We start from the raw sequence: 24,275 nt of genomic DNA on the forward strand, positions 1-24,275 counted from the left end.
ATATACCATGTTCTTGGATTGGAAGAATCAATATTGTGAAAATGACTATACTACCCAAAACAATCTACAGATTCAATGCAATCCCTATCAAATTACCAATGGCATTTTTTACGGAACTAGAACAAATCATCTTAAAATTTGTATGAAGACACAAAAGACCCCGAATAGCCAAAGCAGTCTTGAGGGGAAAAAACGGAGCTGGAGGAATCAGACTCCCTGACTTCAGACTATACTACAAAGCTACAGTAATCAAGACAATATGGTACTGGCACAAAAACAGAAACATAGATCAATAGAACAAGATAGAAAGCCCAGAGATAAACCCACGCACGTATGGTCAACTAATCTATGACAAAGGAGGCAAAGATATACAATGGAGAAAAGACAGTCTCTTCAATAAGTGGTGCTGGGAAAACTGGACAGCTACATGTAAAAGAATGAAATTAGAACACTCCCTAACACCATACACAAAAATAAACTTAAAATGGATTCAAGACCTAAATGTAAGACCGGACACTATAAAACTCTTAGAGGAAAACATAGGAAGAACACTCTTTGACATCAATCACAGCAAGATCTTTTTTGATCCACCTCCTAGAGTAATGGAAATAAAAACAAAAATTAACAAATGGGACCTAATGAAACTTCAAAGCTTTTGCACAGCAAAGGAAACCATAAACAAGACGAAAAGACAACCCTCAGAATGGGAGAAAATGTTTGCAAACGAATCAACGGACAAAGGATTAATCTCCAAAATATATAAACAGCTCATTCAGCTCAATATTAAAGAAACAAACAACCCAATCCAAAAACGGGCAGAAGACCTAAATAGACATTTCTCCAAAGAAGACACACAGATGGCCAAGAAGCACATGAAAAGATGCTCAACATCACTAATTATTAGAGAAATGCAAATCAAAACTACAATGAGGTATCACCTCACACCAGTTAGAATGGGCATCATCAGAAAATCTACAAACAACAAATGCTGGAGAGGGTGTGGAGAAAAGGAAACCCTCTTGCACTGTTGGTGGGAATGTAAATTGATACAGCCACTATGGAGAACAGTATGGAGGTTCCTTAAAAAACTAAAAATAGATTTACCATATGATCCAGCAATCCCACTACTGGGTGTATACCCAGAGAAAACGATAATTCAAAAAGACACATGCACCCCAATGTTCATTGCAGCACTATTTACAATAGTCAGGTCATGGAAGCAACCTAAATGCCCATCGACAGATGAATGGATAAAGAAGTTGTGGTACATATACACAATGGAATATTACTCAGCCATAAAAAGGAACAAAATTGAGTCATTTGTTGAGACGTGGATGGATCTAGAGACTGTCATACAGAGTGAAGTAAGTCAGAAAGAGAAAAACAAATATCGTATATTAACGCATGTATGTGGAACCTAGAAAAATGGTACAGATGAGCCGGTTTGCAGGGCAGAAGTTGAGACACAGATGTAGAGAACAGACATATGGACACCAAGGGGGGAAAACTGCGGTGGGGTGGGGATGGTGGTGTGCTGAATTGGGCGATTGGGATTGACATGTGTACACTGATGTGTATAAAATTGATGACTAATAAGAACCTGCAGTATAAACAAACAAACAAACAAAACAACTAACACTAAACTTTCATTTGGTTATTTGTATGGAAATATGTTAATATAAATGTTTCAGTCATTACATGAAATTTCTAAAAAAAAAAAAAAAAATTCATTTTTTGTTTCCAGCATTATAATTTGCTATAATTCATAAACTTCAATCTAAATACGTTTTTAGACACTGACCTAGGTCTTTAAGCACTCACTTACCCGGCAAAGAGATTATTCACCCAGCTACCACTCTTGCATGGACAATTCTCACTGGTATCTGAACAATTTAAAGTGCATATGAATTCTTTTTATGAATGGAGACACAGCTGTAGTTTTGCACTAAATTTTCAATTACCGGTAATTGAAAATTATATATATATTACCTTATGATCATTAGAAAGCTACTTATCACATAATGTTATAATCATACATTATGCTAAGTGCCCATTTGTAACTGCAAGAAACTCATGTTACAGACACACTACTGACTATGATATTATACAAAAGTCATGGCCATAAGTTTCCACATAAGAGGTTTACTTCTCTATCTCTTAAAGCAAGAAATATCCCACAGTTCAGATTTACATAAGTTAAGTAGTGCCTCTTTTAAAAGAAATTAAAAATAAAATGCTGTCCTGTCCGTAAAATTATAAATATTTCTAGTCCACTTTACAGAATGTTAAAATGCTTATAAATGCATTGTCTCCTAGTAGATACACATTATGGCACTGAAGCCAGTTAAAAGACAAAAACAAAAAACCAGTCATCACACTGGCCCATGGAAACATCTAGGGCTATTTCATATTTCCTACCACTAGGAAAATTAAACTAAATAAGGAAAAAAAAGCAAAGAAGAGAAAAGAAATCTTACAAAATGGCAAGTAGCATGACCTAAAAGAGTGTACTGAAATCTCTTCCTTCAATTCAGTAACAAAGCCCTTCCTGGAATGAACATTTATGGATAACTAGGTTAGGAGAGCGTTTCTCTTAGTGCTCAGGGCAAAAAATACAATGTATGTTAAAATAATTTTTACATTCTATAAGGAATGACAGACTTTGGAACGGAGTGACTGTTTTAAAAAACCGCAAACCAAGATTTAGCCAGAATGTTCAACATTGACAGGTTTTGATGGAGTGAAATCTTCACTGGCAACAAAATCAAAAATCATAACCTTACGGATGCCCCTTATTTTTTACCAGTGTGAAGAAAGGAAACATGATTGCAAGGTACAGTACACACTGACAGGCTAAAATGAGAAATTATGAACGATATAAGTAACCAAAATGTTTCCTGTTGAAACATAAAAACATGTTTCCAAATTGATTCAACTTGTAATATGTCTCTTAGAGGTGAGAAGTTGTTTTAGTTCTGTGGACTGTTGAATTGTCCTTTACATAAATATTTCCTCTATCTTAAAACAAAACAAAACGGCTTCTGAATGGCATTGACCCCTTCAGTGTGGGAAAGTAGTCTTGGCAAACTTGTTTCCAAGGCTCCCTCCAAGGTGATTCATTCCATCAAGTTTATCATATCTCCAAACCTACATGTCAAACTTCAGGATTTCGTTTTTTCAGTTCCTTCTCAAGTCTATCTACTTCACCTCCTAAAGTATCAATCATATTTTCTCCATGTTTAAGCATAAAGGTCTCTAGTTCTTCAGGAGTCTTCACTTCTTGAATTTCTTGTAGCATTTGGTCAAAATCTTGTTTTTCCAAATATGATCTTGTAACAACTCGTCCATCGAAATCTACTTCTGCCTTAAATCTTACCTTCCCTAATCCTAGATCTGTGGCTTTAACATCATGAATTGCCCTTACTGATGGGTCATTCTCCAGGAGTTCAAGTAAGAACAAGTTGTACTTGTTCTGGCTGGATGGATCGCCCTAAGAGTGCTTCTGTGTTAGTGTAGATGAGGAATGCTGAGACCACACCTAATAAGGTGCCCACACCCAAAGAACCTAGGCTGTCATACAGTGGATTGCCTGTTATAGAAGTAAGGCCCATACAAGTGGCTGCTATTGTCACTCCCAATACTGCTGCAGTATCCTCCAATAATATAACATTTGTATTAGGATCACGACTTTCTGTTACCTACTTGTAAAATGACATTCCTTTGGCCCGAGCACACTTACGAAGCTCATTTACAGCAACAAGGCTGGGGCAGGGGAAGCAGATGCTGAGAATCCTGGTTCCTGCTGAGGGGAGCCTCTGTCTGGGGGGAGGTCGTGGCTTTATTGCTTTGTGGGGTTAACTCCCTGTTCATTAAAATTAACCAACTACAGTGAGGATGTGGGGAAAAGGGAACCCTCCCACACTGTTGGTGGGAATGTAAATTGGTGCAGTCACTGTGGAAAACAGTATGTTATTGAACTTCTTGTTTCAATAATTCTTCTTGCGTAGTATTTTTCGTAAAATGACTGGTAATTTTTTTGTTTAAAGTCTAGGCCTGCTGATATTAATGATGATCTGAGCTTGAACCTTTCAGGTGATGACACGTGAAGCTTGACAATGACTTTAATCAAGAAGGCAGAACTATGTGCTAAAGAGACTGTGGGCCTCATGATACTACTGAGCCCTGACTGCAGCTCTGCCTGGAATTGGTACTAACGTGGCCTTTTCAAAAATGCAAGCAAAAAAAAAAACACCTTGTTTGCTGCTTAAGTGAGAAAGAATCAGGTTTAAGTCACTGGCAGCCCGGAGTGACTTATAAAACTATCTTCTCCAAGCTTTTTGGAATTTTTGCCTCCTGTCTGGCACCTGTTACCATGACAACTGCGCATTCTGTAATGAGCTGGTCCCACGAGTAAAGGAGGTGAAGAGGCAGCTTATGGTATTCGTCTCCTGAAGCTTTATCAACTGTAGTGTTTTGAGATTAGATTCTCTAGCCATTACAGACTTCCAGATGTTTCGAAGATCCCAAATGACCAGATGTTACCCTTAAAAAGGACAGCCTATCTGAGGAGAATTTAAACTCCATGTGCACGGGGAGCAGTACAGGAAGAATCAGAGAAAGTGTGTCCACACTGTCCTGGGACATCTTCCTTATTTCTTAGGTGTGAAGACTCTGATTTGGGAATACCCCCTTATTCCTGAGGTGTCTGCTCTAGCCTGGCATGTCTCCCTAATTACCCATGTGTGTCTACCCTGACCTGTGGCCTCTGCCCTAATTCCCCACATGTGTCTGCTTTGATCTGGGATGTCACCCTAATACCACCCTTTGTCTCCACTGAATAAGATTTCTCCCAAATCACCCAAGTATGTCTAAGCTTACCTGGGACGCCTCCCTATTTCCCCAGAAGCGTCTACTCTAACCCGAAATTTCTCCTTAATTCCCCAACTGCTTTACTCTTTCTGGGATGCCTCTCTAGTTCCCCAGGTGTGTCAACCCAACCTAGGATGGTTCCATAATTCCCCAGGTGTGACTACTTCAACCTGGGCTCTTTCTCTAATTCCCTAGTTGTGTCTACACTGACCTGATATGTCTCCCTAATTTCCCGGGTTCATCTACAGTGAAGTGGGATGTGTGTATAATTCTACAGGCATATTTACCCAGATCTGTGATGTTCCTTACTTCCCAGTGTGACTACCTGACCTGGGAGGTCTTGCTAATTCCCCAGATGTTTCTACTATGACCTTGGATGCCTCCCTAATAATCCAGTTTTACCTATGCTGACCTTGCATGTCTCCCTAATTCCCCAGATGTGTTTACCCTGACCTGGGATGTCTCCCTAGTTCCCAGGTATGTCTACCCTGAGCTAGGAAGTCTCCTTAATTCCCAGGTATGTCTACTATTACCTGGGATATCTCTCTTATTCCCCAAGTGCATGTACACTGAACTGGGAAGTCCCTTTATTTTCTGAGTTGTGGTTTCTGACTGTGGTTATTTCCATGATTTTCAGGAATGTCTACTCTGACAAAGGATGTCTCCCATATTCCCCAAGTGTGTCTTTCCTGATGTGAGATGTCTCCCTAATTCACAAGGTGTGTATGCTCCGACCTGGAATATCTCCCTACTTTTCCATGTGTTTCTACCTTGTCCTGAGATGTCTCCCCTGAACTATCTTCTTTTTAATCTTTGTGTGTCTACACTGACCCAGGATGCCTCCCTAATTTTTCAGGCACATCTACACTGACCTAGAATGTCTCCCTTATTTCCCACGGGTGTTCTCTCTGACATGAGAGATCTCCCTAATTTGGATGTGTGTACTCTGACCTGGGATTTCCTAATTCATGGGTGTGTCTACTTTACCAGGGTTGTTTCCGTAATTGCTCTGGTGCTACTATTTTGCCCTGGGATGTCTCCCTAATTCCACGGGTCTGTCTACACCGACTTTGTGTATCTCCCTTATTCCCACATGTTTCTACACTGAACTGGTATGTTTCTATAATGCCCCAAGGGCTTCTACCCTGATTTGGATGTCTTCCTAATTCCCCACTTTGTCTAAACTAACCAATGATGTCTCCTTAATTCTCCAGATGTGTCTTCTCTGAACAAGTTACACACCTTAAGATATGGATGTGTCTACTGTCTTCTGGGAAGGCTCCTATGTTCCTCAGGTGTGTCTACCCTGACCTGGCATGCCTATCTTGTTTCCCAGGTGTGTCTGCCCTCACCTAGGATGTTACTAAATTTCCCCAGGTGTATCTATACCTGGGATGTCTCCCCAGTTCCCCAGGTGTGTTTACTTTGACCTGGGAAATCTTCCTGATTCCCCAATATGTCGACTCTGATCTGCTATTATACCCTTATTCTTCAGAAGTGTCTACACTGACCTGGGAGGTTTCCCTAGTCCCTCCAGTGTGCCTACACTGACACGGAATGTCTCCCTTATTTCCCATATGTTTTTGCTGACCTGTATTTCTATGAAACCTCAAGGATGTCTCTTCTGACATGGGATATCTCCTTAGGTACTCAGGATTGTCTACCTTTGCCTGGCACGTCTTCTTAATTCCCCAGCTATGCCTACCCTGACATTGAATGTTTCCCGTATTCCTCAGACTCGCTTACTCTGGCCTGGGATTTTTCCTAATTATCCAGATGTGTCTACACTGACCTGCAATTTCCCCCTTATTTCCCAGGTGTGTCTACTTTGACCAGTGATGTCTCCTTAATTCCCTAGGTGTGACTCACTGACCTGGATGTTTCCTTAAATACCCTGGTGTGTCCACTATGTCCTAGGATGTCTCTCTGATTGCCTAGGCACGTCTACCTTGACCTGAAAGCTTTCTTAATTTCCCAAGTGTGTCTATTGTGACCTGGGATAACTCTATTTCCTCAGGGGTGTCTACTCTGACCATGAATGGTTCCCTAATTCCCTGGAGTTTCTTCTCTGTCATGGGTTAACAGCCTAATTGCCCATGTGTGTCTACACTGACTGAGATGACTCATTAGCTTCCCAGGTGTGTTTACTCTGACCTGGATAACTCCCTAGTCCTTCCTGTGTCTGTGTTGACTTGGGATGTCTCCTTAGTATACCGTGTGTGTACAAACTGACCTGGGTTGTGTTGCTAATTCACTCAGTGTGCATATCTGGCCTGGGATGTCTTCCCAATTTCCCAATTGTGTCTACACTGATGCAGACGTCTCTAATTGCACAGGTTTGTCTACACTAATTTGGGATCTCAGTAATGATCCAGGTGAGTCTACTTTGACCTGGGATAGCTCCCTAATACTCCAGGGGTGTCATGTGGGTTGTCTCTCGAATCCCCCAGGTGTGTCTATGCTCACCTGGGATGTCTCAGTAATTCCCTAAATGTGTACACTGACCTAGAATGTTTTCCTAATTCCCTGATTTGTCTACGCTGACCTGGTCTGACCGCCTAATTTCCCAGAATTTCCCAACTCTGACCTGGGATGCCTTCCTAGTTCTCTAGGTGTGTCCTTTGACCTTGGATGCCTCAGGTGTCTACACTGATCTGGATTGTTTCCAAATGTGTCTACTGGGATATGAGTTTTATCCCTTATTCCCTATTTTTCTACACTGACCAGGGATATATTCCTAATTACCAGGATGTGTTTACACTGACCTGGGATGTGTCCCTAATTCCCCAGGTTTGTATACTGTGTCCTAGAATCTTTTTCATGTTGTGCATATTTGTGAGTTTTGACTCACTACCCCAGTTTTGACTATTCTGACTGAGATATCTCCCTACTTCCATATGTATGTCTAACCTGATCTGGGATATAACAGTTGTAATCCAGATGTGTCTACAGTGACCTGTGATGTCTCTCTATATCCCTACTTTTGTCTATATTGACCTGTGATGTCTTCCTAATTACCTAGTTGTGTCTACCCTGATCTGGGATGTATCCTCATTTTCTCAGATTTGTCTACCTTAGCCTGAGATGTCTCCATAATTCCTGAGTTGCATCTACAACTCTGTATCCCCAGATATGTCTATTTATCTGGGGTATATACCTAATTACCTAGGTGTGTCCACGTTGACCAGTCATGTCTCACTAATTCTCTAAATGTGTCTACTCTTGATGTGGCACGACTTCCTAATTCTCTATTGTGTGTAATCTGACCTGAGGTGTCTCTAATACTTCAATGTGTCTAATTTGTCCTGAGATGTCTCCCTAAATCCTCAGGTGTGTCTATCCTGACCTTGGATGTTTCCCTAATTCTCCATGCGTTTCTGCTCTGACCTAGTATGTTCCTAATTACCTAGGTAAGTCTACACTGACCGGGGATGTCTCTCTAATTCCCTTAGTGTGTCTACTTAGACCTGCAACGTCTCCTAATTCCCGGGGCTGTTGACCCTTATCTTGTATGTCTCCCCAGTTCTTCAGTTGTCTTTACATTGACCTGTGATGTTTCTCTCATTCACCAGATGTGTCCACCCTAATTTTGGATATCTGCCTAGTTATCCTGATGTGTCTACACTGAACTGGGATGTCTTTCTAATTCATCAGCTGTGCCTACTTTGACCAATGAATTATCCCTGATTACCCAAGTGTATGTGTCTATTCTGAGCTTGGATAGCTCCCTAATTCCCCAGGTTGTTTATCCTGACCTGGGATGTCTCACTACTTTCCCAGGTTTCTCTTCTCAGACCTGGAATTTCTTCCTAGTTCCCCAGATCTGTCCAAACTTATTTGGGTTATCTCCCTAATTTCAAAGATATTTCTACCCTGATATTGGTTGTCCCCCTAATAACAGTTTTGTCTATCTTGACTTGGGATGTCTCACAAAGTCCCTAGAATTTCATACCTGATTTGGGATGTCTCCGTAATTCCCCAGTTGTGTCTACCCTGATGTTGGTTGTCTTTCTAAATTTTCAGGTTTTTCTACCATGACCTGTTTCCCTAATTCCCCAGGTGTGTTTACCCAGACCTGGGATGTATCTTAATTGTTTAAGGGTGTCTATATTGACCTTTGCTGTCTTCTTAATTCCCCAGGTGTGTCTACTCTGAACTGGTAAGTCTCTAGTTCCCCAGTGTGTTTACTTGACCTGGAATGGCTCCCTAAAACCTCTGTAATATCTACACTGACCAAAGATGTTTCCCTAATTCTCCAGTTGTGCCCACAATGAACTTGGGTAACTCCTGAATTCCTTGAGTGTCTATATTTAGCTGGGATGTTTATTGATGTTTGCCTAATATCTTAGGTTGTCATCCCTGACCAGGTATGTCTACATAATAAACCATATGTGTCTACCCTGACCTGGGATCTCTCTCTAGTTCCCCAGTTTGATTTACCCTGTCTTGAGATGTCTTCCTCATTCCCCAGGTGTGTCAACCCTGACATTATATGTCTCCCAAATTCACTAAGTGCATCTTCTCTGACTGGCATGTATCCTTATTTCTCAATAGTGTCTATGCTGACATGAGATGTCTCCCTTTCCCCCAAATATGTCTGCTGTGACCTAGGATGTGACCCTAATTCCCCATCTAACTATGACTTTGGATGTCTCCCTAGTTCTCCAGTGAGTCTAGTGACATATAATGTCTCTTAATTCCCTCAGGAGTGTATATACTGACTTGTCTCCATATCTCCCCAGTTGTGTCCATTCTAGTCTGAAATTCTACCTATTTCCCCAGATGTGTCTTCTTTGACCTGGGTGTTTCTCAAATTCTCCCAGTCTACTCTGATTTAGAATGTCTAATTCCCCATGAGTGTCTCCCCTAACCTTGGATGTTAACCCTTTTCCCCGATGTGTGTCTGTAGTGATCTCGGCTATCTCCCTTAAATCTCCAGGTGTGCCATTTATGATCTGGATGTCTCATATTTTGAGATATGGCTACACTGCCTGGGATGTCCCCTTGTTTCCTAGGTATGTCTACTGTGTCATGATGTATCTTCATAGATCCAAAGGTGTGTTTACACTGACCTCAGATGGTTCCCTAATTCCTCAGGTGAGTCTACACTGACCTGGGATGTCTCTATTTCCTCTGGTGTATCCTCTCTGACCTGGGATATCTACATAAGTCTCCAGGTGTTTCTGCTCTAACCTGTTTTTTTCCCCTCTGTTTGTAAAGATGTGTCTACCCTGAAATGGAATGTCTCCTTGGTTTTCCAGTGTGTCAGACTTGTCCTGTGATATCTCTCTAGGTGTTTTGGTTTACAACTCTTAGCTGGAATGTTGCTCTAATTCTCTGGGTGTGTCTATTCAAACTAAGATAACGCCCTTATTCCCCAGGTGTGTCTTCCCTGCTCTGGCCTTCTCAACAGTGCCCCAGTTGTGTAACTACTGGCCTGGGATATATATACTTAATTCCCTAATGAATCTAAGCTGACTTGAGATGTGTCCCTAACTCGCCAGGCATGACCATTCTGACTTAGGGTTTTACCCTATTTGTCTAGGTATGTCTACTCTGAACTGTGATGTCTCCCTAATTTTCCAAATGTTTCTTCTTTTACCTGGGAAATCTCTGTATTCCCCAGGTATGGCTTATTTGAATTTGTTGCTGTCCTTACTTACCCAGGTGTGTCTATATTGATCTGGAGTGTCTCAGTTTTCCAGGTGTGTCTCCACTAGCCCTAGATGACCTCCTAAATCTCTAGTGTGTCCACACTGATCTGGGATGTATACCTAATTTCTCAGGTGTCTGTTATGACATGGTACACTATCTAATTTTCCAGTAGTGTCTACCTTGACTTGGTGTGTCTCCATAATTTCTAAGGTGTACAGTGACCTCTACTGTCTCTATAATTTCCACTCTCACCTTGATGTCTCCCTATTTCTAAATGTTTGCCTACTCTAATTTGAGATGTCTTTCTTATTCACCATGTGTCTCTACTGTAACCTGGGATGTCTCCTAATTCAACAAGTGTGTTTACCCTGACTTGGGATATATCCCAAATTCCCCAGGTGTGTTTATCCTGACCTGGGATGTTTCCATAATTGCTCAGGTGTGTCTGTACTAGCCCTGGATACTTCTCTAACTCCTCAGGTGTGTCTACCCTGATTCTGGATGTCTGCCAACCCCCAGGTATGTCTATGCTGAATTGGGATGTCTCTCTAATTCCCCAGGTGTGTCTACTCTTACCCAGCATGTCTCCCTATTACCTGGGGGGGGGGGTTTATACTTAATGGGGGTCTCTCCTTAATCCCCTAGGTTCATCTACTTGAACCTAACACATCTTTCAAGTTCCCCAGGTATATCTACACTGACCTGGAGTGTCCCCCAATACCCTAGTTTTGAGAATACTGACTTGGGATGTCTCCCTAATTCACAAGGTGTTTCTACTTTGACCTGGGATTTTTCTCTAGTCACTAGGTGTGTCTGTCTTGAACTTGGATGTATCCCTGATTACCCAGGTATTTCTGTAGTAACCTTGGATATCTCCCTAATACCAAAGGTGTGTCTAGTCTGGCTTGGGATGTCTTATCCCCAGGTATGTCTTCACTGGCCTGGGATGATTCCCTATTTTCCCAGATGTGTCAACCCTGATTCTGTTTTTGGAGAGACAGCAGTGAATGGTCTTGAAGCAGGATCTTAGTTTTCTGCCCAGGAATTGAACCTGGATAGCCTGATTGAAAACCAGGAATCCTAGCCACTGGTCCACCAGGGACTAGAGGCTAGAGACAAAGTTGCACTGGCTCTTGCCCCATTTGAAAAATGCATTTCTCAAAAAGGCAAAAACTGCAAAAACAGGTACAAAATTTATTATCAGAGACATAGCACGACATGTAGGAGAGCACACAGAGAAACAGTTTATTTAAGACAGAAGCAAGGCAGAGAAGTGGTGTGGGCATTCTCCCTAATGAGGAGGAACGCAATAAAGAGGTGGTTAAATCATTTATAAAGGGGCAGTTCTTCTGGGTCTTTGTGTATCTTTGACCAGATATCTTGTTTCTTTTCCACACCTGACATGTCCTAGGCCTCTCCCAATATGCGTGTGCATATTTTTGCCAAGATGGATCCAGCATAGAGGCCTGTGGGAGGCTTGACAACGCCTATTACGGGATGGCGCCCCCGCCCTTTTTGACCCCTGAGGAGCCTTCCTACGCATGTACAGTCAGGGAGGTTTCCTTGACCTCAGGAGTGGCAGATGTGGTCGTCTTATCTCTTTACTCCAGCAGGGCTCAGCTCCTGCCATTAACTTTATTCTTGGAGTGTCCGGGGAAAACAAAGCTGCAATTTACTCTGCTTGACCGACACCAGCTTCTCTGCCCAGGGGCCCATTTACTTCTTACCTCAATTCTGGTTCATCTCTCTAATTACCCTGGTGTGTCTATACTCACCTGGGATATCTAATATCTGTTCTGACCTAGAATGTTTCATTAATGCCCTAGATATGTCTACACTGACAAGGAAGACTCTCTAATTCCCCATGTGTTTCTACCCTGACCTGGAATGGCTCCCTAATTCTTTAGGTTTGTCTACACAGAACTGGAATGTTTCACCAAATTTTCAGGTGCATCTATCCTAATTTTGATGCCTGCCTAAATACGCTTGTGTGTCAGCAGTAATCTAAGATGTCTGATTCCACAGATTTGTCTTCTATGACCTGTGATGTCTTTTTATTTCCCCAAGTGTGTCTTCCCCAACAAGGAATGTCTTCTCTCTTCCACTGAAATGTCAATCATAACCAGGGATGTCACCTTAACTCCCCAAGTGTAACTATTCTGAGCTGGATTATCTCTCTAGTTCACCAGGTGTGTCTACCCTTACCTGGCATGTGTCCTTTTTTTCTTCCCCATATGTCTCTATTCTAACCTCAGATATCTCTCTAAATCCCCAGATGTGTCTACACTGGCCTGGGAAGTCTCCTTTATTCCCCAGTTGTATTATCAATAATGTCTCACCTAATTCCTCAGGTATGTCTACACTGAACTGGTATATCTCCCTATTTCCTAAGATGTGTTTACACTGATGTGAGATGTCTCCCTTATTCCATATGAGTTTCTACCTTGACCTGGGATGTCACAATAATTTCCCAGATGTGTCTCCCCTAACCTTTAATGTCTTGCTAATTCTCCCAGCTTGTCAACCCTGACTTGGGATGTCTCTGTTATTCCCCAGTTATGTCTACTCTGACCTGAGTTGTTCCCTTAATTCCCTTGGTGTGTCTACCTTGACCTTAGATGTCTCTCTATTTCCACAGGTGTCTTACCTCTCACCTGTGATGTCTCCCTAGTTCCCCAGGGATGTCCACCTTATTGTAGGATGTCTCCTTTGTTCTGCATGTTTAACTGCCCTGATCTGTGGTGTCTCCCTCCTTCACCTGATGTGTCTATACTAACCTGAGATGTCTTTCTAATCCCAGGTATGTCTACTATTAAAAGTAAATTTAGTGAATTTTTCTTTATATGAATATTTTATTGAGAGAGAAGAAAAGTTTTTGGAAACAGGGAAACATCCAAATTGAAATGGCTGAGAAACTTGACTCTCAGTAGTTACAGATAGCTTATAAAGCATGAACGTGAAAGTACGTTCATTGTTTTCTATTGTGCTTGGTTACCAGAAACTTACGTCTCTTTTCATTACATGAGCTTACTTGATTGTAGCTGATTAGCTTGAAAGCTGTAATGTCATTCTGACATGAACAAGCTTGAGTTTTGTTCAAAATCAGAGTCAGAATTTCTGGAATCAGGACAGTTTTAAATTTTGGTTACATAACTATGAGTCTTTTTTAAAAATTGAAGTATAGTTGATTTAAATATTGCACTAGTTTCAGATGTACAACATGGTGATTCATTATTTTTTATAGATTATAATTCATTTAAAGTTATTATAAAATAATGGCTATATTTCCTTGCACTGTACAATATACCCTTGTAGCTTATTTATTTAACACAGTAGTTTGTACCTCTTAATCCCCTACCCCTATCTTGCCCCTCCCCCATTCCCTCTCCCCACTGGTAACCACTAGTTTGTTCTATGTATCTATGAGTCTCTTTCTGTTTTATTATATTAATTTGTTTTATTTTTTAGTTTCCAGATATAAGTCATAACATACAGTACTTGTCTTTCTCTGTTTGACTTATTTCACTAAGCTTAATACCCTCTAGGTCCATTCATGTTGTTGCAAATGGCAGAGTAATATTCCATGCTATATATCTATCTATATACATGTATATATGTATATATATATACTATACACTAGATATATATAATAAGTGCTATAAATACCACATACATATATATATCACATCTTTTTTATCTATTCATCTGTTAATAGACATTTAGGTTGCTTTCATATCTTGGCTATTGTAAATAATGCTGCTATGAACATTGGGGTGAATATATCTTTTTAAATTAGTGTTTTCATTTTCTTCAGATATATACCCAGGAGTGGAATTGCTGGGTCATATGGTAGTTCTATTTTTAGTTTTTGAGAAACCTCCATACTATTTTCCATAGTGGTTGCACCAATTTACATTCACACCAACAGTGTACTAGGGTTCCCTTTTCTCCATATCCTTGCCAACATTTGTTATTTGTAGACTTTTTGATGACAGCCATTCTGACAGGTGTGAGGTGGTAGCCATTGTGGTTTTGATTTGTCTTTCTCTGATGATTAGCAATATTGGCCATCTGTATATCTTCTTTGGAAAAATGTCTGTTAGGTCTTCTGCCCATTTTTAAGTTGGGTCGTTTGTTTTTTTGATATTGAGTTGTATGAGCTGTTTATATATTTTTGGATATTAGCCTCTTATCAGTCATATCATTTGCAAATATTTTTTCCCATTCAGTAAGCTGTCTTTCATTTTGCCAATGGCTTCCTTTCCTGTGCAAAAGATTTTAAGTTTAATTAGGTCCCATTTGTTTATTTGTACTTTTGTTTCCTTTGCCTTAGGCGACAGATCCAAAAATATTGCTATGATTTATGTCAAAGAGTGTTCTGCCTATGTTTTCTTCTAGGAGTTTTATGGTTTCTATCTTACATTTAGGTCTTCAACCATTTTGAGTTTATTTTTGTATATGGTGTAGAAAATGTTCTAATTTCATTCTTTTACATGTAGCTGTCCAATTTTCCCAGCACCGCTTATTGAAGAGACTGTCTCAAGGTATTTTCTGATTTCTTTGATTTTTTTCACTGACCCATTGATTTTTTAGTATTATGTTGTTTAGTCTCCACATGTTGTGTTTTTCCCATTTTTCTTCCTGTAATGATTTCTAGTTTCATACCATTGTGGTCAGAAAAAGATGCTTGTTATAATTTCTATCCTCTTAAATTTGTTGAGACTTCTTTTGTGGCCTAGCATGTGATCTATCTTGGAGATCATTCCACGTGTACTTGAAAAGAATGTGTACCTGCTCTCTTTGGGTGGAACGTCTTGTAGATATCTATTAAGTCCTACTGGTCTAATGTGTCATTCAAGACCACAGTTTCCTTATCGATTTTCTGTCTGGATGATCTGCCCATTGAAGTAAGTGGGGTGTTTTTAAAATTTTTTTATTTATTTATTTATTTATTTTTGGCTGTGTTGGGTCTTCGTTGCTGCATGCGGGGTTTCTCTAGTTGCGGTGAGCAGGGGCTACTACTCGGTGTGTGGGCTTCTTATTGAGGTGGCTTCTCTTGTTGCAGAGCATGGGCTCTAGGCATGCGGGCTTCAGTAGTTGTGGCACGTGGGCTCAGTAGTTGTGTCTTGCAGGCTCTAGAGCACAGGCTCAGTAGTTGTGGCGCACGGGCTTAGTTGTTCCGTGGCATGTGGGATCTTCTTGGACCAGGGCTCGAACCTGTGTCCCCTGCATTGGCAGGTGGATTCTTAACCACTGTGCCACCAGGGAAGTCCCATAAGTGGGGTGTTAAAGTCCCCTACTATTATTGTACTATTGGCAATTTCTCCCTTTATGTCTGTCAATGTTTGCTTTATATTTAGGTGCTCCTATATTAGGTGCAAATATGTTAATAAGTGTTATATCCTCTTCTTATAAGGACCCCTTTATCATTTTATAATGCCCTTCTTTGTGTTTTGTTATAGACTTTGTTTTAATGTCCATTTTGTCTTATATGAATATTGCTCTCCCCACTTCCTTGTCGTTTCCATTTGAATAAGATAATTTTTCCCATCCCCTCACTTTCAGTCTGTGTGTGTCTTTAGTTCTTAAGTGAGTCTCTTGTAAGCAGCCTATAGATGGGTTTTGGTTTTTATCCAATCAGCCACTCTGTCTTTTGATTGGAATATTTAGTCCATTGACATGTAGAGTGATTATTGTTAGGTATGTACTTATTGCAATTTTGTTACTTGTGTTTTAGTTGTTTCTGTAGTTCTTTAATGACCTTTTCTTCTTCTTTTAGTTTCTTCCCTTGTGGTCTGATTATTTTCTTTAGTAGTATGCTTGAGTTCCTTTCTCTCTAGTTTTTGAGTATCTGTTGTAGGCTTTTGATTTGTGGTTACCATGTGGTTCATATATATTGCCCTAAACCTACTTGTTTTAAACTGGTAGTCAATTAAGTTCAAAAACATTCTAAAATATCTACACTTTTTTTTTTTAACTTCCCTCTGTGGACATCTGAAGATCATGAACCAGAATCTCAGTAGGTTCTTCTGATGATTCTTGTTCATGTAGTTTTTGTTTTTCGATTCACATGGAGATCATTTGATTAGTCAGTGACTGCTGAAAAGCACCGAGGACACATGAGAAAATACAACACAAAAGGGATATTATTAATATGATTAATAGGAGGATAATATCAAGTGTTTGAAAAGATACTCCAAAGCCAAGGTGTACATTTGCCCAAATTTAAACAACTAAAATATCAACTGGAGAACTACCATACGACCCAGCAATCCCACTACTGGGCATATACCCTGAGAAAACCATAATTCAAAAAGAGTCATGTACCACAATGTTCATTGCAGCTCTATTTACAATAGCCAGGACATGGAAACAACCTAAGTGTCCATCAACAGATGAATGGATAAAGAAGATGTGGCACATATATACAATGGAATATTACTCAGCTATAAAAAGAAACGAAATTGAGTTATTTGTAGTGAGGTGGATGGACCTAGAGTCTGTCATACAGAGTGAAGTAAGTCAGAAAGCGAAAAACAAATACTGTATGCTAACACATATATACGAAATCTAAAAGAAAAAATGGTTATGAAGAACCTAGGGGCAGGACAGGAATAAAGACACAGACATATAGAGAATGGACTTGTGGACATACGGAGGGGGAAGGGTAAGCTGGGACAAAGTGAGAGAGTGGCATGGACTTATATATACTACCAAATGTAAAATGGATAGCTAGTAGGAAGCAGCCGCATAGCACAGGGAGATCAGCTTGGTGCTTTGTGACCACCTAGGGGGGTGGGATAGGGAAGGTGGGAGGGAGACGTAAGAGGGAGGAGATATAGAGATATATGTAAATGTATAGCTGATTCACTATCTTATACAGCAGAAACTAACACACCATTGTAAAGCAATTATACTCCAATAAAGATGTTAAAAAAATATATCAAATGGGTTATAAATGGATTCAGTTTTTAATTTTTAAAGTCAATCTTCATTGTTTTGCATAATTTTTAATGGTTTCTGATTTTTCTGAGTTACTTATATCAGCAAAACATGATGTATTAGCAATAATGTGTATTTCTTCTTGTTCAGATAGTAAATAGTTTAAGGCTATGCAATTGTTTAATATATAACTCTGGTAAAGAGTTTATAGATTCTTATTGTAATTTTAGATATTTTGAAACATATAAGGTCACCCCTAATGAGTTTCAAGTCTTTAGTTAGATACAGCTGGGGAATTTTGGAGAAATAATTTTTAAGTTTAGGCATTCCTGGGCAACTAGATCAAAACCCCAGTTTATAATAGAAACATCTTGGGAATTAGAGAGACATCCTCATCAGTATAGACACACTTGGGGAATTAGGCAGATATACCAGGTCAAAGTAACACACCCATGTTACAGGAAAACCTCACTGGTCAAAGTAGACACACCAGTGGAACCAGGTACATCTCCCAGGTAGGAATAGTAGTTTTGGGGTTTAGAGAGAAATTCTAAGTCAGGGTAGACATATCTGGGATGTAGGGATCATACTGGGTCATATTAAACTCACCTTGGGAATTATGGAGACACCCCATGTGAGTGCAGACATACCTGGGGAATAAGGAGTACAACCAAGGTCAGAGCAGACACACCTGAAAAACTAGGTAGACTAGGAATTAGAGACAATCCAGTTCAGTAGAGACACACCTGTGAAACTGGAGTGACACCCAGGTCAGGATAGACACTCCTGGGTAGAGACAATCCAGGTTAAGAGTAGTCAGATGTGGAGAAAAAGAAAGACATTCTTTGTAAATGTACACACAATTGTTTATTAATTAAGGAGACATATATGTTCAGGTTATACACACCAGAGTAAGTATGGAGGCATCCCTGATCAGAGTATAGAGAGCTGGGGAATTAGAAAGACATACAAGTTAAAAGTACGCACACCTTGAATTGGGCGATTGGGATTGACATGTATACACTGATGTGTATAAAATTGATGACTAATAAGAACCTGCAGTATAAAAAAACAAACAAACAAAACAAAACAAAAAAACAAAACAAACAAACAAAAAAGTACGCACACCAGAGGAAACACAGAAGTTCCCAAGGTCAGTGTGGAAATACTTCTTTCTCCAAAGAAGACATACAGTTGGCCAATAGGCACATTAAAAGATGCTCAACTTTGCTAATTATTAGCGAAATGCAAATCAAAACCACAATGAGGAAAACCTCCCACCAGTCAGAATAGCCATCATTAAAAAGTCTACAAATAACAAATGCTAGAGAGGGTATGGAGAAAAGGGAACCCTCCTACACTGTTGGTGGGAATGTAAATTGGTGCAGCCACTATGGAGAACAGTATGGAGGTTCCTTAAAAATCTGAAAAAGAGTTGCCATATGATCCATCAATCCCATCCTGGGCATATATCCAGAGATATAGAAAAGATACATGCACACCAATGTTCATAGCAGCACTATTTACAATAGCCAAGACATGAAACAACCTAAAATTCAATCAACAGAGGAATGGATAAAGAAGATGTGATACACACACACACACACACACACACACACAATGGAATATTACTCAGCCATAAAAAAGAATGAAATAATGCCATTTGCAGCAACATGGATGGACCTGGAGATGATCATACTAAGTCAGAGAAAGGCAAATGTCATATGATATCAGCTATATATGGAACCTGAAATATGATACAAATGAACTTATTTACAAAACAGAAACAGACTCACAGACATAGAAAACAAACTTATGGTTACCAAGGGGGAGGGGTGGTGGGAGGGATAAATTAGGAGTTTGGGACTAGCAGATACGAACTACTGTATATAAAATAAACAACACGGACCTACTGCATAACACAGGGAACTATAGTCAATAGCTTGTAATAACCTATAATGGAAAAGAATCTGAAAAAGAATATATATATATATATATAACGGAACAATTTTTCTGTACACCGGGAACTAACACAACATTGTAAATCAACTATACTTCAATTAAAAAAAAAATGCATCTAATGAGTAAGGTGTGGGCTCCAAGCAGAACCGCATGTTGATACCCAATGAAGGGTAAGCAAGTAACAGCAGACGTCCCCCAGAGCCCTCTGCCAGCCTCAGCCCACCTCCTCTGCACTCCTGGGAACATGGGCGTTCACGGCAGCCTGGGAGTAGGTTTGCGACTCTGCAGGCAGGAGCCAGGGAAGAGCAGAATGCAGCATGTGGGCGGTCGTGCTGGGACCCAGCACGGCTGATGCCGGGGGAAGAGGTGCAGCGCTCTGAGACACCCGCCCCTCCTGTGGCTCACCTCGGGAGTTCTGATACTCATCCATTCCCTCCTGCCAAGCGGCGGCAGCAAGAATAACTGTGTGTTTCCCGCACGCTCACTGGTGCTTCTGTAGAACATAATGCACCAAGGTTCTAGCGCCCCTCGACCTCCACGGGGGCTGAGAAGCCCCTGCAGTTTGGAACTCAGGGGAATGGGCTGAGTTTGGGCGTTTATGCATCTGCCACATTGTTATCAGCACCACTGAAAACCAGACCAAAAACAAACCAGACCAAAAAACCAAAAACAAACAAAGAAAGAAACAAAGCAAAATAAATGAACAAGACAAACCAAACCAAAACAGAAACATAGATACAGAGAACAGAGTCGTGGTTACCAGAGGGAAAGGGGTTAGGCGGGTAGGGAGGGTAGAGGGGATCAAGTGTATGGTGAGGGATGGAGACTAAAATTTTGGGGGTGAGCACACTGTAGAGTATATAGAAGTAGAAGTACAGTGTTGTACACTTGAAACTTATATAATGTTATAAATCAGTGTTACCCAATAAAACATAATTTTTTTTAAAAAAAAGCAGCTGGTGTGAGCATCACAGCACCCTGGTGAAAGCTGAGGGCACACAGCCAGGGGAGGGGGGGCTGGAGCTCCACTCAGTTCCTTGGGACCCCTCCATCCCCAGCACCCTCTCGGCTCTGCATTCTCCCATTGTTCCAGCTGCCCCTGCACTGCCCTTGGGACATGGCCCGGCCTCAGGCTGCTGAGCCAGATGTGCTCATATCACAGGGGCGTGAAATGGGCTGAGGCCAGCAGATGCCGGCTTGTGAGAGCTGATTTTTACATCTTAAATTTTCAGGAACTCTATGAGCCAGTTGGTAGCTTCAAAATGAGTCCTGGGGGAAAATATCTACGCCACAGAAAATTGACAAATGCTATGAACTTCTCCCCCACCCCACAGGGACAATTGTTAAACACTTAGCATCACGACTCTGCCTTTAACCGATGACAGTGTCGGGTGTGGGGTCTGACTCAGCTCCCGAGCTTCCCCTCAGAGACGTGGTGACACTCCCTGCTCCGGCACCGTCGCACTGAGGCCACAGACTGAGGGCCACGTGGACACCACACTTTGCTCGGCTCTGTCCCCTCCCAGCCAGGCTCCTGGTCCCTCACCAGCTCTCCCGAGAGAGCCTCTGCCCACGTGGCTCATCCACCGGTCCTCACCACAGCATCTGCTTCTGGGGTCCAGGTCAGGCTGGCCTCCTGGACCCCACGGCCGTGCCCTCCGCCAGCATGCAGCTGAGCGTGTGCCAGGCATCTTTGTCATTGATGGTGATGTTTTCATTGTTCTGTGTGATTCTGGTTGGCTTCCCCCTAAGGGGGCACAGTCAATAAAAGCTAGAATATTGCAGCAAAACCAACAAACTGAATAACGTGTTCACAGGATGGCTGTAAAGACAGTGGTGAAATTGGCTCCACAAACAGGTACAGAGGATGGGTGGTATGAAACTGGTGGTGGGAAACCAGGTGTATAAACGGAGGAATGAGACTAAGTCCCCGCCCACACCGCTAACAAAGGTGGGATCTAGGTGGATTACAAACCTACATAGGAAAGGAAATAAAATAGCAGGTTATATAGGATGCTGGTGAACATGTAGCTGGCAAGTATATTTTAAATAAATTTAAAAAGTATGAGCCAGATCGTTAAATGATTAATTTTCTTACATCTAAGTAAGGATGTCTGTTCATGAAGGGAATCATGGACAAAATTAACAGACCACTGACAGGTGGGAGAATATGTTTGCAATGCTTGAAACTGGTAAACAGTCAACACTAGAATACACAATGTAACTGTGAAAATCAACAAGAGAAAGAGCGAATTCCCAGAAATGGACGTGAAGATATTAACAGATAATCATCAGCGATTGAAACCTCAAAATACTAACAAGCTTATGCCAAGATGTTCCAAATTGTTGGTCATGAGGGACATGCAAATGAACCCTGCAAAGTGATATCCGTTTACACCTAATAGACTGGCAGCAATTAGGAAGCTGGCAACTGCCAGTGTTGCCAGGGAGATGGGGACACAGGCACTCAGTGCCCGGCAGGCGGGAGGGTAGAGGGAGCAGCCATCCTGGAGAGGAACCTGGCATTATTTAGTCAGACCAAGTACAGGAAAACTCTATTAGCAGGGGGTCCCCTCCCCTGCCCCCAAGCACAAGCCCGGGGAGATGCTGACACAGGCCCACGAGGGACGTGTAAGAGGGTGTTCTCTGAGCGTGCGTGTGGTGGCCGGGAGTTGGAGACTTCCTGGGAACGTGGAGGGAAAACGTGGTGGGTGCCCGCCTCGGAGCAGGATGCAGCCCGAAAACAAGGCAGGCACTGTGCACTTAGCAACATGAGCATCTGGTCAAAACATAATTACTTGTGGGGCTTCCCTGGTGGTCCAGCGGTTAAGACTCCACGCTCCCAGTGCAGGGGACCTGGATTCAATCCCTGGTCAGGGAACTAGATCCCGCATGCTGCAACTAAGAGCCCACATTCCGGGCTTCCCTGGACACGGGTTCGAGCCCTGGTCCAAGAAGATGCCACGTGCTGCAGAGCAACTAAGCCCGCGTGCCACAACTACTGAAGCCCACGCGCCTAGAGCCCGTGCTCCGCAAGGAGAGGCCACCGCAACGAGGAGTAGGCCCCACTCGCCACAACTAGAGAAAGCCCGCGCACAGCAATGAAGACCCAATGCAGCCAAGAATAAATAAATAAATAAATAACATAATTATTTGTAAAAATAAAGTGTCATAAACAGAATGAAATATATTAACACAATGCCATCGTTATTTAAAATATATGCCCACAAAACAGCAGTGGACATTTTACAAGAACACATTCAAATAAAAAGATAGTCATTAAACACAGTTCAAGGATTTCCTAGGAGTGAAATCTTAGGAAAGAGTCTCAATAAACACACTCAAATTAATAACATAAAAATTCAATAAAAATTAAATAGTAGTAAACACAATTTTGTGATTTCCTAAGAGCAGAAGAGGAATGGATTAAAGGGGAATAAAGAAACAATCAAACCAGATGGAATCCACCTGCAGACAAATGACACGTAATCTGTGCAGTGTGATTACTTCACCACATTTGTCTTGAGGTCCCATAAAGAAGGTGAAGATGGAAGCAGTGAGAAAGCGGCTATGAGACCAACGGAAACCCCTCTGAAGTGCACATCACTCTGTTTATCCCCCATCAGCACAAGACAACAGTGGAGGCCCCATCTCTCAGGCCTGCCCCGCCCTTCCACCCTGGCCCCGCCCCTCTGCCCTGCCCCGCCCCCAGCCTGGTCCCGCCCTCATCCCCCCACCTGGGCCTTCCCCACCTTGCACACAGCACACCTGCCATGAGCTCAAATGGTCTGGCAATGGGTGGGATGGCCTCTCCTCTGTGGGGTGCAGTCTGGAGCCTTCACAGCCCTGGGTCTGCACAGGCCTGAGCAGGGGGTCCGAGGCCCCTTCACTGGTGCAAACCCAGACCCTGTGGAGGTGGGCGGGTGTGCAGCTCCAGGACCCCGGGCATTTGCTCCTGTGTCCACTTCCCCGCTGTCCTTCCTCCCGCCCACCTGTAGGAGCCCCGGGAAGAGCACCGTCCTCCTGTCCCCCGCCTGGGGAGGAGCCTACAGGGATGGGGGTCCCACAGTTCCCTCCCCAGCGCCCCCAGCCCTGCGCAGGCCTTCATGCAGGGAAACATCAGGACATCGACATTCTGTGCACAGAGACGGTTCTGCGGAGACTAAAAATGACGGACGGTGGTTGAAGCCAGGTCAGTGGTGTCAGCGATGTTTTTCTGCATTTCTCATTGTGTTTCAATTTTGCCTCAAGTAGAAAGAGTTTAGAGTCAGGACAATGGGGCCTCATCTGCGGAGGTGGCCTTGAGAGAAGGCGAGGGGTCAGCAGGGGTGGGCGCCGGAGTGGAGGCGGTCCCCTCTCCGGGTTTCCAGGGTGGACGGTGCTGAGGGAGTGGTCGTGCCTCTGAACCTCAGGCGTTCCTTCTGTACAACCAGCCCGATGGGGTTCACCTCCCGGGGCTCTGGGTGTCATGTCCTAATCTCTGTGGAATGCGTCCACTTTCATCCCTCTGCACTGCTGCCCTCCCGAGTGCTGTCACCTTTGTCAGGTTACCCGCAGGCTCCTGGCTTCCGCCCACACCCAGTCCACTCTCTGCTCGGTGGCCAGAGTCATCTTTCAAGACTGAACTGAATAAAGTCATCTCCTCGCTTAAAATCCCTTCAGTGATTTCCCTCTGCTGCCAACCTCAAAGGCGGTAAAGGCAGGCTCTAGGCAGAAAAGTGGAGACTGGGTCACACCCGAGGTGGCAGAGCTGGGAGGGCAGGGGGTGGCTCGGGCTGGAGGGGCAGACCGTGGGTGATGGCAGAGAAGAGCCACTGCAGGGCCAGCTCCGCACACTTCCCGGGGCA

At 42.4% G+C, this 24,275-nt stretch overlaps 1 pseudogene; it reads right to left on the bottom strand.

Annotated features, from left to right (window-relative positions):
- Positions 1-3,133: 3,133 nt before the first annotated feature.
- LOC133075203 (proton-coupled zinc antiporter SLC30A9, mitochondrial-like) lies at positions 3,134-24,039 on the bottom strand (annotated as a pseudogene).
- Positions 24,040-24,275: the final 236 nt, after the last annotated feature.

The sequence above is a fragment of the Eubalaena glacialis genome, chromosome 15 (genome assembly GCF_028564815.1).
Source record: "Eubalaena glacialis isolate mEubGla1 chromosome 15, mEubGla1.1.hap2.+ XY, whole genome shotgun sequence".
NCBI lineage: Eukaryota > Metazoa > Chordata > Mammalia > Artiodactyla > Balaenidae > Eubalaena > Eubalaena glacialis.